The sequence below is a fragment of the Triticum dicoccoides genome, chromosome 6B, assembly GCF_002162155.2.
Source record: "Triticum dicoccoides isolate Atlit2015 ecotype Zavitan chromosome 6B, WEW_v2.0, whole genome shotgun sequence".
NCBI classification, from domain to species: Eukaryota; Viridiplantae; Streptophyta; class Magnoliopsida; order Poales; family Poaceae; genus Triticum; species Triticum dicoccoides.
Genome location: NC_041391.1, coordinates 95,862,322 through 95,879,031, shown reverse-complemented (window position 1 = coordinate 95,879,031; position 16,710 = coordinate 95,862,322).

Sequence of the window (16,710 nt, the reverse complement as noted above, 5' to 3'; positions counted from 1 at the left end):
TCGACGCCCGGAGACGCCACGCACTCCCCCTCGCCCCCTGCACCTCTCCTCTCTCCCCCTGGACCCCATTCCCTCCTCTGCTTCCCTCTCGCGCACACCACCGAGCGGAGCTCGCCGTCATCGTCGCCGTACCCATGGCCACCACCACCCCTTCTCCTCCCCGACGTGCTCCTGAGCTCTGCAGTGCCTCCCTCGACCTCCCCGTCGGCTCACGCGACCGGAGAAGCCCCGAAGCGTCGTCCCGACGCTTTTCCCCTCCTTGGCCACCGAGGACCGCCGCTGTCGATTCGCCGCCTCCGACGCCTCCCCGAGCTCCCCGAGACCGCCGACGAACTCCCCGTGAGCTCCTCTTCTCTTCCCCTCACTCCCCGCACCTGATTTCGTTCCCTAGCTCCTTCTTCCACCACGGCCGAAGCTCGCCACCGCCGTGCCTCGTCGCCGTCGTGGCCAGAGCCACTGGAGCTCCCACCTGAGTGCACCATCGTGCTCAGAACGTCTCCACGAGCCCGTAGCGCCCACCAACCCCTCCTCCCATTCACCATAGCGCCGAACCCGCCGTTGCCCGAACTCCGGCCGCCGCCACGAGCTCGACTCCGGCGAGCCCGCTCCACCCCAGCTCCTCCCACTTGCACTACCAGACGCGTGCGACCCCCAGCTACGCGTAGGACCAATCCGCCGTCCAAATGGTCGCCTGTGGGCGAAACCCGACGCGCTCCGCCGCCACTGACCTCGCCGGCGACGAGCCGTCGGCCTAACCCCGGTCTAGTTAACCACTAATGACCCAACTAACCCTCCCTAGAGCCACTAACGTATGGGCCCCACGCCCTTAGTTAATTTTTATTATTTTCTGTTAAGTGTTAACCTAACCACCATGGGCCCACACGTCAGCTTTGACCGTGCTGACGTGTCTGTTGACCCGGCCCCACCTGTCATTGGCACTATCCAGCCCCAGTCACTGACCAGTGGACCCCACTGGTCAGGTTTGACCTGGACCCGCCTAGTTGACCTGCTGACATCAGCATGACCTAGTGCTGACGCAATAAATCATTTTCTGGATTTATTATAATTCAGGAAATTCCAGAAAATAGCTAAAACTTCGAAAAATCATAGAAATTCAACCGTAACTCCAAATTAAATAAATTATATATGAAAAATTATCAGAAAAATTCAAGGAATCCATCTGCACCATTTTCATGCATGTTAGAACAACTTATCACTACTGTTTAGGGCAAATGAAGTGAATGGCATTTAAATAACCACATATGGAGTTTGAATTTGAATCTTGGATTCAAACCAACTTCATTTAATCTGGTTTTAGGTGCATTAGCCCAAAACACATTCATATTGCCATGTCATAGCATGCATCATATTGTGCATTGCATTGATTGTGTTCCCTTCCGTGTTGCCGGTATTTGTCCCCTCTCGATAGACGTGATACCGATGATGTGATCGTTGACACTGATGAAGACTCAATGTTATCTTTAGAAGTGTCAGGCAAGCAAAACCCCCTTGTTCATTCCGATACAATCCTACTCTCTCGCTCCTGCTCTCTTTTACTGCATTAGGACAACACCGATTCATCTGTTACTTGCTGCGGTAGCTGAACCACTTTATCCTTTGCATGACCTGTCATTGCCACAGTAAATAGATGAAACCCACTAGCATGAGTAGGAGTTGTTTGAGCCCTGATGTGCCTACTCATTCATGCTTGTTTGTCATGCCTGCTACTGCTTAGAGTTGAGTCAGGTCTGATTCATCGGGGATGAATCAGAGGCGTGTGAACATGTCCTACTGTGTGTGAGCTAAGCGTGTGAACACGATTTGGTAAAGGTAGCGGTGAGAGGCCATGTAGGAGTACATGGTGGGTTGTCTCATTGAATCCGTCCTCAGGAACTGAGTTCTGTGTTTGTGATCCATGATTCAGCTACTACCATACATTGGGCCCTGAAATATGACCCCGCTCGACTTCTTATTCACCCTAGTCCTCTGTCCAGGAGTTGCAAGTAGTTTCTGGTGTTTGTAGTATGCTGGAGGCCGTGGACAGCGCTGACCGTAGGGGTGGGCTGTGATGCGGTAGGCACGTGGCCGGGTAAACTGGGCACCCGTTTGGTGTCACGGAACCCTGTTCACATCGTTTGGGGCTGTGAGCGAAACTCCGGCCGGATCTCCTCATGGATGGAACCCGAATAGGCGATAAACCTGGACTAGAGACTTAGGTGTTTAGGTAGGTCGTGGTCTACACCCACGTCGGCTTTCGCTTGAAGTCTGCCGAGCACATGTCGTGTGCAGACGCTAAGTGGTGGAAACATGTATGAAGAAGTACACCCCTGCAGGGTTAACATCATCTATTCGAATAGCCGTGTCCGCGGAAAAGGACTTCTGGGTTGCTTATATCAGTTCATAGACAAGTGAAGGTGGATACTCTAAAATACGCAAGATAAGCGTGAGTGCTATGGATGGCGTTCTCGTAGGGAGACGGGAGCGGATCCATAGTGGTGTATTGATATGGTGAATATGTGGACTCGTGTGCGCCACCTCAAAAGAGTCGCTTGCAGTCATAGTTTAGGATAGCCACCGAGTCAAAGCTAGCTTGCTGCAGTTAAACCCCACTATCCCCTTGTTGAAAATGATTCATATGTAGTTAGTTCTGATGTAAGTCTTGCTGAGTACATTTGTACTCATGTTTGCCCCTTTTATGTTTTTGCAGAGAGACTTCAGTCTCACTAGTAGTTCCGCGTGGACTTCGACGTTTAGCTTGATACCTCAGCTACGATCTTGTGCCCTCGGCAGGATCTGATAGATAGTCAGGCTTCTCAGCCTTTTCATTTATATATGTCTGTACTCAGACATGATAGCTTCCGCTTGTGCTTTGACTTGTATGCTCTGATTGTTGGGTCGTGAGACCCACGTTTGTAATGTCTCGCTCCTCGGAGCCTATTGAATAAACTACTTGAGTCGTAGAGTCATTTTGTGATGCCATGTTGTATTTGCACATATCGAGCATATTGTGTGTATGCTATTGAAATGCTTGGTATGTGTGTATGCTATTGAAATGCTTGGTATGTGTGGGATCTGACCATCTAGTTGTTTATCTTTAGTAGCCTCTCTTACGGGGAAATGTCTCCTAGTGTTTCACTGAGCCATGGTAGCTTGCTACTGCTCCGGAATACTTAGGCTGGCCGGCATGTGTCCTTCTTCGTTCCTGTGTCTGTCCCTTCGGGGAAATGTCACGCGATGAATACCGGAGTCCTGTTAGCCCGCTACAGCCCGGTTCACCGGAGTCCTGCTAGCCCAGTGCTACAGCCTGGGTTCACTCGCTGATGACCGACACGTTCGATGCTGGGTCATGGATGCCTGTCCCTGTAAGTTTGTGCCACTTCGGGTTTACGACTAGCCATGTCAGCCCGGGCTCCTTATCATATGGATTCTAGCGACACTGTCATATACGTGTGCCAAAAGGCGCAAACGGTCCCGGGCAAAGGTAAGGCGACACCCGTGGGAATACCGTGCGTGAGGCCGCAAAGTGATATGAGGTGTTACATGCTAGATCAATGTGGCATTGAGTCGGGGTCCTGACAGCGTTGGTATCAGAGCTTGACTGCCTGTAGGATTACCAAGCCAAACTGGTCGAAGTTGAGTCTAGAAATTCTTTAGTTATATAAGGGAATTGATTGTGGGATGGAACGTAAGGCTCTTTTTACTCCTTATACCTTATGCCTTCTGATCTAAGTCATCTTATCTTTCCTGCGGGGATTAAGAACTAGGCTATCTCTTCTTTCTATCAGGATCACGTGTTACTAATCAGTGGACTTATAAGATTGTTGGATTTAAGTCTCAGTTCAGTTCCTACTACTTCTGTATGTTAATTGTTGATCTCGGAACCTTGATATTGTGCTTCTGAGTGGTTATACCACCATTTTTGTGAATGTCTCAAATCTTTTCTGAGCATTTACAGCCGTTATGCTGTCCGAGTCATCCCAGGTTTCTAAGTAGTCTGATGCATTTGCAAATCCTTTCTTCCCGTTTCAATGTTCCCATGGGCCAGAATAACCACACTAATCAGTGAGTTGAGGTATTCCGTTACCTTGACATATATGTTGGAGATATTATTATGACCCTAGGTGTCTTAGGGGATCATCTAGTAATCTAGCCATGATTTGTGTCCTAGTGTGATGATTCTGGCCTTTATTCTCAAAAGCATCCTGCGATGCCATTTAGTTAGTAGGTATTCTGTTCCTGGGTTCTTGAACCCGAGATTCACTCTACCTACTTCATGTTGATAGTAATTGCTAGTGCCTTTAGGATATTAGTAACCTTTGCGATAGTCCTTGAAGTCCGTGGTATCTTCTTCTTCCAAATACCATGAACTACTTATGGCAGAAGTTCCTCGTTGAACTGAAATATCACAACAAGAATGCTCTCGATGAGTTCTCCATTCATAAATCGTGACTCTGCCAGTTCTACCTTTCTGCATGGGTTATCCGGAAGAAATATGTTGAACTTCGTTCAACATGCTAATCCATGCATCCACAACTCAGAAAATCATATGTTCTTTTGAGTTGTCCCATCTTAGTTGTTTCTGACCCTCGCCTATCAATTGATAGTCAAGAGTATGCGTGCATTCGTTCGTCGATGCCTATTACCCTTGTGGTCCGCCAAGCCATTCTATTTTAGAATGAATAGGAGAAACAAACTCCAGTACCTCATCCATATCTAGGATTGGGTCAAAGTAGTTGTATTCCGCAGATCAAATGCCAATCCAGCTTTTGGTTCTGTTCTACCTTGGAGTATTACCCCCTTCATGTCAGAATTGTCATGAGAACTGCACCAACTTTCATGAATTTTGACGTAGTAATACTTCTCACCATCATTAGTCATTCCTCGGCCATCGTGTTGATGCAACCGGAGTACCAACAAATGAATTGTGATGTGTGAAATCAATACTCCCAGCAACCTCGTTGCTTGGTAGTTAAGGGACAATAATTTCATTCTTAGCGTGTTGGTTTTTGAATCATCCTTCTAAGACTGATCGTGCTACCTAGTCCTTATTTCGGTGCACCCTTCGATTGATGAGTTAGGATCTTATCAAGTCCTCACTCATTTGATCATATCGTCTTGCCCTCAAAAGCGAGATTGTTCTCGAGCTTAGTAACATATCGGTGGTTCGTGATTTTTCGAATATCTTCTCGAAAGTATCACCAGGCTGTCACCTGACTGTTATGTTGAGCTCGTGATCAAGTTGGTTTCTTGTGAACCACCTTCTCTCCAAGAATCGGTGTTAGATATCCCTGAGCTAGTTGGTTAAGCTAGACAACAACTTGGAGAGTTGGAAGATAAAAGCTTGCCTGACTTAGTTCGTTCCAAAGGGATATTCTTGTGTAGTGTGTGTTGAAGAAAGATGATATCTTCATCGATTGGTCCTTGTGATCAGTTGCTGGACCTATTGTCTTATCAATCCTTTGATTTGAGTGTGGGCTATCGTCAAATCAAATCAGTACCAACGATGCTCGTAATGTTGTCTTATTCGTGGTTGATCCCTTGAGCATACACCATTACATCTTTGGTCTGACCAATGCTATCATCGTGTTCACTTAACTATGGAATTCCTTTTAAAAGGAAACCTAGATGAATTGTTGTTGAGCCCATTGACAACATCCTTATCTCCTCCATGATTTTGTTGAACATTAAGTTAGTGTTGGAAACTTTTGAAAGCATTTGTTCATGCTAGCTCATGAAGCATATGTTTGGATGAAGGTAGTGACTTCCTTTAATTCATGTGCATCTGATGCAAGTTGCCGCCGTGGATTCGAGAAAGTCAATGTTGTTTCCTTTGGAATCATCCCAAATCAGTCATGCATACGTGCGAAAGTATTCTGTGGTTCGGAGACTTGCAACCTCCATTCCATATGTGTTCCGTAGCACCCCAAGCCACTGACTGATTTGTTCGAGAAAAGGAGTTAAGTGTTAATCCATGGTAATGCACAAGACTTCGATACCCTCGTTGATGGTTCCCCCTCCTGAACTCGGTAGTGTTTTATTGTAAGACTACCATGTGGGCATGCTTGTCTGGGACAACGTGTTCACATGTTTGTAGCAGAACCAACTCATGTTTTGGAGCTTGCTATCGTAGTTCATTCCCCGAGAATCTCGCAACGTCATCTCGTCGATTTGTGTTGCAAACTTCCGTTTTTCTTCCTAGACTCGATGAGTCTGGAATATCCTGACACCAACCAGATCTGAATCTCAGGCAGATATGATGGTTGGAATATTTCCCAAGAATTATAATATCGGTCCCTCGAAAACCGGTAAAGTGGATGTCGTGGCCAACACACCCAGCCGGAAGACCTGTTATTATAATATCTTGATTGAGGAAGTTGGCCACCTCCCCATAAGGATTTCGTAGGATTTACCTCCGTAACTGTTCCTTATGGATTCTATTGCTCCCGAAGTCCGACCTTTTACTTGATGTCTAGTTACCAAACCATTTCAATGATTGGATTACACTAGCACATCAAGGAGAACATTAGAAGCGGAGTGCTAAATGTCTCTCGGTCAATCATCCAGATTTTGTTTCCTTGGCCTCGCTAGGATGAAATCTGAGTTGATGTTATCTTCCTATGCATCTGCATCATCCATCGTTGTTCATCATGGTGGTATGTTGTGTTGCCAGGATCCTTGACACGGATGTTGGTAAAACCTTGATGAATATGGAAATGCTCAAGTTCTTGAGAGCACGCACAAGCGCTAGGTGTTATCATCGGCACTAACTGGGTTTGCTCTCAGTTTCCTCGGCAATGCTATGACCTCTTCAAACAGTGAATTCACTCCCTATTGTTGGGTTCTTCCCCAGTTACCAGAATCATTCCTAGCATTTGCATTTTGTTCCTAGCTTGCACCGCCAATGTGCCATTCTACCATGGGTCTCTTCCATTTCCGGTGATAAGCAAATTCATCCATTACGTTGTCTTCAACAAGGTAATCCACATCATCCAAGTCCGAGTATGCCATTCTACCGACCCCCTCCAAACGATCGCTCGAGAATTGCCTTAGGCTGGTTTAAAGAGTTTCAATGATCTCTGAATCAAAAGTAATTCTTTTTGCCACTTAAGGGGATATCTCTACGAGTCACCTTCCCTAAGGTGTATCGTTGTGGTATCATGGCAACTCAACTCCTCGCTACGTTGACAACCGATTACCACCTTCTTAAGTGTGGAATTGTTGTCCACCTAGTGAACCTTCGTCATCCGTTTCTTTCCACCCCTCTTGATGTGTATCTCGTGTCTCAACCCGAGAGATGGTCCTATGTCTCATTCCGTGAGTTGTTCGATCTTCAAGAAGATCGACCCTTCTAGAGTCTCCTTCTTCCCTCCATGTCATGTTGGCAGGATTTCTCAGAGCAAGACATCAAGACAATGATGGTGAATGAATCAACGTTCAACTGAAGTGCACCCTGGATCGTGAAGATTGTACTAGTTGCGTTTACCCTTCACCTTACCCTACGCTTGAATCTCGAGACGAGATTCTTGTTTAGTGGGGGTGAGTTGTCACATCCCTAGTTCTGACAATGCCTAGTGCATGTATTAGAGTGTTACATCATGTTTAAATTTCATTTAAACCTGAGATGGGGATTGACTAAGCCCTAGCACCAAATGAATTCAACTAGGTTCAAAATAAAACCTTTTTCATTGAACTCAAAATGTCCTCTAAAAATGTTCAACATTTCTGGTTTGAGGTGGAAGCATCTACCAAAAATGGTTTATATTTTTGCAGGACATATTTGGTCACTGAATTAAATCATATAGTATTTTCATTTGGGCATTTAAATGCTATTAAATATTTCAAATGCTCAAATAATCATAAACTAAAATGTTTACTGTTGGATATATTCTAAACAGTAGCCATGATTAGTTTCATGATTTTTGAAAGTGTCTGAGTATTTTTAATAAAGCCCTAAATTTACAGAATAATAGAAAACTGAGATAATTAGAAAAAGAGAGAGAGAGAAGGAGGTTACCTGGCCTTACCGTGCAGCCCACCAGAGCCTGGCCCAGCTCCATCTGGCCGGCCCAGCCGGCCCAGCCCACCTCCTCCCCCTTGTCCTCTTCCTCCTCTGCCAGGATGACGAACAGAGGCGAGGCGTGGCGCGCGCCCGAGAGGCCTCGGCCACCTCCTGCTTCCCCCCCTGGCCACCTCCTGCCTGGTTGCCTCCCTCCTCAACGCCCGGAGACGCCACACACTCCCCCTCGCCCCCTGCACCTCTCCTCTCTCCCCCTGGACCCCATTCCCTCCTCTGCTTCCCTCTCGCGCACACCACCGAGCAGAGCTCGCCGTCATCGTCGCCGTACCCATGGCCACCACCACCCCTTCTCCTCCCCGACGTGCTCCTGAGCTCCGCAGTGCCTCCCTCGACCTCCCCGTCGGCTCACGCGACCGGAGAAGCCCCGAAGCGCCGTCCCGACGCTTTTCCCCTCCTCGGCCACCGAGGACCGCCGCTGTCGATTCGCCGCCTCCGACGCCTCCCCGAGCTCCCCGAGACCGCCGACGAACTCCCCGTGAGCTCCTCTTCTCTTCCCCTCACTCCCCGCACCTGATTTCGTTCCCTAGCTCCTTCTTCCACCACGGCCGAAGCTCGCCGCCACCGTGCCTCGTCGCCGTCGTGGCCAGAGCCACTGGAGCTCCCACCTGAGTGCACCATCGTGCTCAGAACGTCTCCACGAGCCCGTAGCGCCCACCAACCCCTCCTCCCATGCACCATAGCGCCGAACCCGCCGTTGCCCGAACTCCGGCCACCGCCACGAGCTCGACTCCGGCGAGCCCGTTCCACCCCAGCTCCTCCCACTTGCACTACCAGACGCGCGCGACCCCCAGCTACGCGTAGGACCAATCCGCCATCCAAATGGTCGCCTGTGGGCGAAACCCGACGCGCTCCGCCGCCACTGACCTCGCCGGCGACGAGCCGTCGGCCTAACCCCGGTCTAGTTAACCACTAATGACCCAACTAACCCTCCCCAGAGCCACTGACGTATGGGCCCCACGCCCTTAGTTAATTTTTATTATTTTCTGTTAAGTGTTAACCTAACCACCATGGGCCCACACGTCAGCTTTGACCGTGCTGACGTGTCTGTTGACCCGGCCCCACCTGTCATTGGCACTATCCAGCCCCAGTCACTGACCAGTGGACCCCACTGGTCAGGTTTGACCTGGACCCGCCTAGTTGACCTGCTGACATCAGCATGACCTAGTGCTGACGCAATAAATCATTTTCTGGATTTATTATAATTCAGGAAATTCCAGAAAATAGCTAAAACTTCTAAAAATCATAGAAATTCAACCGTAACTCCAAATTAAATAAATTATATATGAAAAATTATCAGAAAAATTCAAGGAATCCATCTGTACCATTTTCATGCATGTTAGAACAACTTATCACTACTGTTTAGGGCAAATGAAGTGAATGGCATTTAAATAACCACATATGGAGTTTGAATTTGAATCTTGGATTCAAACCAACTTCATTTAATCTGGTTTTAGGTGCATTAGCCCAAAACACATTCATATTGCCATGTCATAGCATGCATCATATTGTGCATTGCATTGATTGTGTTCCCTTCTGTGTTGCCGGTATTTGTCCCCTCTCGATAGACGTGATACCGATGATGTGATCGTTGACACTGATGAAGACTCAATGTTATCTTCAGAAGTGCCAGGCAAGCAAAACCCCCTTGTTCATTCTGATACAATCCTACTCTCTCGCTCCTGCTCTCTTTTACTGCATTAGGACAACACCGATTCATCTGTTACTTGCTGCGGTAGCTGAACCACTTTATCCTTTGCATGACCTGTCATTGCCACCGTAAATAGATGAAACCCACTAGCATGAGTAGGAGTTGTTTGAGCCCTGATGTGCCTACTCGTTCATGCTTGTTTGTCATGCCTGCTACTGCTTAGAGTTGAGTCAAGTCTGATTCATCGGGGATGAATCAGAGGCGTGTGAACATGTCCTACTGTGTGTGAGCTAAGCGTGTGAACACGATTTGGTAAAGGTAGCGGTGAGAGGCCATGTAGGAGTACATGGTGGGTTGTCTCATTGAAGCTGTCCTCAGGAACTGAGTTCTGTGTTTGTGATCCATGATTCAGCTACTACCATACATTGGGCCCTGAAATATGACCCCGCTCGACTTCTTATTCACCCTAGTCCTCTGTCCAGGAGTTGCAAGTAGTTTCTGGTGTTTGTAGTATGCTGGAGGCCGTGGACAGCGCTGACCGTAGGGGTGGGCTGTGATGCGGTAGGCACGTGGCCGGGTAAACCGGGCACCCGTTTGGTGTCACGGAACCCTGTTCACATCGTTTGGGGCTGTGAGCGAAACTCCGGCCGGATCTCCTCATGGATGGAACCCGAATAGGCGATAAACCTGGACTAGAGACTTAGGTGTTTAGGTAGGTCGTGGTCTACACCCACGTCGGCTTTCGCTTGAAGTCTGCCGAGCACATGTCGTGTGCAGACGCTAAGTGGTGGAAACATGTATGAAGAAGTACACCCCTGCAGGGTTAACATCATCTATTCGAATAGCCGTGTCCGCGGAAAAGGACTTCTGGGTTGCTTATATCAGTTCATAGACAAGTGGAAGTGGATACTCTAAAATACGCAAGATAAGCGTGAGTGCTATGGATGGCGTTCTCGTAGGGAGACGGGAGCGGATCCATAGTGGTGTATTGATATGGTGAATATGTGGACTCGTGTGCGCCACCTCAAAAGAGTCGCTTGCAGTCATAGTTTAGGATAGCCACCGAGTCAAAGCTGGCTTGCTGCAGTTAAACCCCACTATCCCCTTGTTGAAAATGATGCATATGTAGTTAGTTCTGACGTAAGTCTTGCTGAGTACATTTGTACTCATGTTTGCCCCTTTGATGTTTTTGCAGAGAGACTTCAGTCTCACTAGTAGTTCCGCGTGGACTTCGACGTTTAGCTTGATACCTCAGCTACGATCTTGTGCCCTCGGCAGGATCTGATAGATAGTCAGGCTTCTCAGCCTTTTCATTTATAGATGTCTGTACTCAGACATGATAGCTTCCGCTTGTGCTTTGACTTGTATGCTCTGATTGTTGGGTCGTGAGACCAACGTTTGTAATGTCTCGCTCCTCGGAGCCTATTGAATAAACTACTTGAGTCGTAGAGTCATTTTGTGATGCCATGTTGTATTTGCACATATCGAGCATATTGTGTGTATGCTATTGAAATGCTTGGTATGTGTGGGATCTGACCATCTAGTTGTTTATCTTTAGTAGCCTCTCTTACGGGGAAATGTCTCCTAGTGTTTCACTGAGCCATGGTAGCTTGCTACTGCTCCGGAACACTTAGGCTGGCCGGCATGTGTCCTTCTTCGTTCCTGTGTCTGTCCCTTCGGGGAAATGTCACGCGATGAATACCGGAGTCCTGTTAGCCCGCTACAGCCCGGTTCACCGGAGTCCTGCTAGCCCAGTGCTACAGCCTGGGTTCACTCGCTGATGACCGACACGTTCGATGCTGGGTCATGGATGCCTGTCCCTGTAAGTTTGTGCCACTTCGGGTTTACGACTAGCCATGTCAGCCCGGGCTCCTTATCATATGGATGCTAGCGACACTGTCATATACGTGTGCCAAAAGGCGCAAACGGTCCCGGGCAAAGGTAAGGCGACACCCGTGGGAATACCGTGCATGAGGCCGCAAAGTGATATGAGGTGTTACATGCTAGATCAATGTGGCATTGAGTCGGGGTCCTGACACTTGTGTCATTTGCTTATTGCGCCGTAACCATGGATAATCTTCATCGTTTATCAGGATGCTGGGGTCAGCCTTGACTTTGAAGGGAGGAATTCATGAAACTTTTCATAATCTTCAGACATGTCTGTCTTGCCCTCCACTCCCACGATGTCCCTTTTTCCTGAAAGAACTATGTGGCACTTTGGCTCATCGTATGATGTATTCGCTTCCTTATTTTTTCTTTTTCTCGGTCTGGTAGACATGTCTTCACATAGATAACATGTGCCACATCATTGGCTAGGACGAATGGTTCGTCAGTGTACCCAAGATTTTTGAGATCCACTGTTGTCATTCCGTACTGTGGGTCTACCTGTACCCCGCCTCCTGACAGATTGACCCATTTGCACTTAAACAAAGGGACCTTAAAATCATGTCCCTAGTAAAGTTCCCATATGCCCACTATGTAACCATAATATGTGTCCTTTCCCCTCTCGGTTGTTGCATCAAAGCGGACACCGCCGTTTTGGTTGGTGCTCTTTTGATCTTGGTCAAAAGTGTAAAATGTATTCCCATTTATCTCGTATCCTTTCCAAATCGTAACAGTCGAGGATGGTCCCCTGGACAACAAGTATAGCTCATCACAAACAGTGTTGTCACCTCTGAGACGTGCTTCCAACCAACTGCTGAAAGTCCTGATGTGTTCACATGTAATCCAGTCGTCGCACTGCTCCGGGTGTTTGGAGCGCAGATTGTTCTTGTGTTCATCGACATACGGGGTCACCAAGGTAGAGTTCTGTAGAACTGTGTAGCATGCTTGAGACCAAGAATATCCGTCCGTGCATATTATTGAGTCCCTTCCAAGCGTGCCTTTTCCAGTCAGTCTCCCCTCATACCGCGATTGAGGGAGACCTATCTTCTTAAGGCCAGGAATGAAGTCAACACAAAACCGGATGACATCCTTTGTTTGATGGCCCATGGAGATGCTTCCTTCTGGCCTAGCGCGGTTACGGACAAATTTTTTAGGACCGCCATGAACCTCTCAAAGGGGTACATATTGTGTAGAAATACGGGGCCTAGAATGACAATCTCGTCAACTAGATGAACTAGGACGTGCGTCATGATATTGAAGAAGGATGGTGGGAACACCAGCTCGAAACTGACAAGACATTGCACCACATCACTCCTTAGCCTTGGTATGATTTCTGGATCGATCACCTTCTGAGAGATTGCATTGAGGAATGCACATAGCTTCACAATGGCTAATCGGACGTTTTCTGGTAGAAGCCCCCTCGATGCAACCGGAAGCAGTTGCGTCATAATCACGTGGCAGTCATGAGACTTTAGGTTCTGAAACTTTTTCTCTGACATATTTATTATTCCTTTTATATTCGACGAGAAGCCAGTCGGGACCTTCATACTAAGCAGGCATTCAAAGAAGATTTCCTTCTCTTCTTTGGTAAGAGCGTAGCTGGCAGGACCTTCATACTGCTTTGGAGGCATGCCGTCTTTTTCATGCAAACGTTGCATGTCCTCCCGTGCCTCAGCTGTATCTTTTGTCTTCCTATACATGCCCAAGAAGCCTAGCAGGTTCACGCAAAGGTTCTTCGTCACGTGCATCACGTCGATCGAAGAGCGGACCTCTAGGTCTTTCCAGTAGGGTAGGTCCCAAAATATAGATTTCTTCTTCCACATGGGTGTGTGTCCCCCAGCGTCACTCGGAACAGCTAGTCCGCCAGGACCCTTTCCAAGAATTACGTGTAAATCATTGACCATAGCAAGTACGTGATAACCGGTACGCATGGCGGGCTTCTTCCGGTGATCTGCCTCGCCTTTGAAATGCTTGCCTTTCTTTCGACATTGATGGTTGGTTGGAAGAAATCGATGATGGCCCAGGTACACATTCTTCCTGCAGCTTCCCAGGTATATAGTATCAGTTTCAAGTAAACAATGCGTGCATGCGTGGTATCCCTTGTTTGTCTGTCCTGAAAGGTTACTGAGAGCGGACCAATCGTTGATGGTCACGAACAGCAACGCCTTTAGGTGAAATTCCTCCTGTTTGTGCTCATCCCATGTACGTACACTGTTTCCATTCAACAGTTGTAAAAGTACTTCAACTAATGGCCTTAGGTACACATCAATGTCGTTGCCGGGTTGCTTAGGGCCTTGGATGAGAACTGGCATCATAATGAACTTCCGCTTCATGCACATCCAAGGAGGAAGGTTATACATACATAGAGTCATGAGCCAGGTGCTGTGATTGCTGCTCTGCTCCCCGAAAGGATTAATGCCATCCGCGCTTAAAGCAAACCATACGTTCCTTGGGTCACTTCCAAACTCATCCTAGTACTTTCTCTCCTTTTTTCTCCACTACGACCCGTCAGCGGGTGCTCTCAACTTCCCGTCTTTCTTACGGTCCTCACTGTGCCATTGCATCAACTTGGCATGCTCTCCGTTTCTGAACAGACGTTTCAACCGTGGTATTATAGGAGCATACCACATCACCTTTGTAGGAACCCTCTTCCTGGGGGGCTCGCCGTCAACATCACCAGGGTCATCTCGTCTGATCTTATACTGTAATGCACCGCATACCGGGCATGCGTTCAGATCCTTGTACGCACCGCGGTAGAGGATGCAGTCATTAGGGCATGCATGTATCTTCTGCACCTCCAATCCTAGAGGGCATACGACCTTCTTTGCTGCGTATGTACTGTCGGGCAATCCGTTATCCTTTGGAAGCTTCTTCTTCAATATTTTAAGTAGCTTCTCAAATCCTTTGTCAGGCACATCATTCTTTGCCTTCCACTGCAGCAATTCCAGTACGGTACGGAGCTTTGTGTTGCCATCTTTGCAATTGGGGTACAACCCTTTTTTGTGGTCCTCTAACATGCGATCGAACTTCAGCTTCTCCTTTTGACTTTTGCATTGCGTCCTTGCATCGACAATGACCCGGCGGAGATCATCATCATCGGGCACATCGTCTGGTTCCTCTTGATCTTCAGCAGCTTCGCCTGTTGCAGCATCATCGTGCACATCGTCTAGTTCCTCTTGATCTTCAGTAGGATCACCGTATTCAGGGGGCACATAGTTGTCATCGTACTTTTCGTCTTCGCCATCTTCCATCATAACCCATATTTCTCCGTGCCTCGTCCAAACATTATAGTGTGGCATGAAACCCTTGTAAAGCAGGTGGGTGTGAAGGATTTTCCGGTCAGAGTAAGACTTCATATTCCCACATATAGGGCATGGACAACACACAAAACCATTCTGCTTGTTTGCCTCAGCCACTTCGAGAAAACCATACATCCATTGCCGGTTCATCAGCGTGCATTATATATAATTAAGTGTGTCAAAAATCATTACAGAACATCATGAATAGATAATTAAGTGACCAAATTAATAGAAGTTCATCATCACATCAAAACCAAAGTACATACATAGTTCTCATCGAACAACATAAAGCTCTGCAGAGCATCTAAATTAATTAAACCATACATCGAAACTATGTAAAACATTTCAATGCGAAAACAAATGCGATCATAATCGCAACCAATGTAACAACTGATCCAACGTCATAATGATACCAAGCCTCGGTATGAATGGCATATTTTCTAATATTTCTAATCTTCAAGCGCATTGCATCCATCTTGATCTTGTGATCATCGACGACATCCGCAACATGCAACTCCAATATCATCTTCTCCTCCTCAATTTTTCTAATTTTTTCCTTCAAGAAATTGTTTTCTTCTTCAACTAAATTTAACCTCTCGACAATAGGGTCGGTTGGAATTTCTGGTTCAACAACCTCCTAGATAAATAAAATCTATGTCACGTTGGTCGGCATAATTGTCATAAACAATAGATGAACCAATAGTTATGAAAATATAATATATACCACATTCAAATCATAGATAGGACGAGGGCCGACGAGGGCGGATACCAAAACCATCGCACTATATAAGATGCAATAATAAAAGTAAGAAAATTATACAAGTATCTATATAAACATACAAGTAAGAATTTTTTTTTGCTTTCAGAAAGAAGATAAGAACAAGAGGCTCACCACGGTGGTGCTTGGCGACGAGATCGGCGCGGGCGATCAACAGCGGTGAAGACGGGGACGGGACGTGACGGACCGCTAAACCTAGACAAATATTGAGGAAAATGGAGCTTGGAGGTCGAGCTTGGAGAGGAGAAAGCTTAAGTAGTGTGGCTCGGGCATTCCATCGAACACATCGTGTGCATAGGAGGTGAGCTAGAGCACCACAAATCTCTCTCCTCGCCGGCATGAAAAACAGAGCAGTGGGAGTGCTCTGCTCGCGTGCGAGGGGTATATATAGGCAATTAATTGGTCCCGGTTTGTGGCAAGAACCGAAACTAAAGGGCAGCATTTGGTCCCGGTTCAGGCCAACAACCGGGACCAATGGTGGTGGGTCAGGAGCGAGGCACATTGGTCCCGGTTCATCCCACCAACCGGGACCAAAAGGTCCAGATGAACCGGGACCAATGGCCCACGTGGCCCGGCCGGCCCCCGGGGCTCACGAACTGGGTCCAATGCCCCCATTGGTCCCGGTTCTGGATTGAACCGGGACTAATGGGCTGACCTGGCCTGGACCATCGCCCCCTTGTAATTAAGCTCATCAATTACAAGGATTAGAATTGCAGTTCAAAGAATGTCATCACAAAAAAAATTGTGAATTTGAACTACAAATCTATGTTGCAAGGGTCCAATATTGCCAATATATTTGTCCAATGCAACAAAAAATTAATATGAAACCTACAGCTATTTCATAGACTATAAATTAAGCTATATAGATACTAAACAGTAGGGTTATCAACATACAAGTTCATTGATATGTACATACAAATAAATGCTTTCCTTATAAATACAGAATCTAAGCAATCAATCAACAAATAAATGCTTTCCTTATAAATACAGAATCTAAGCAATCAATCAACAAATAAATGCTTTC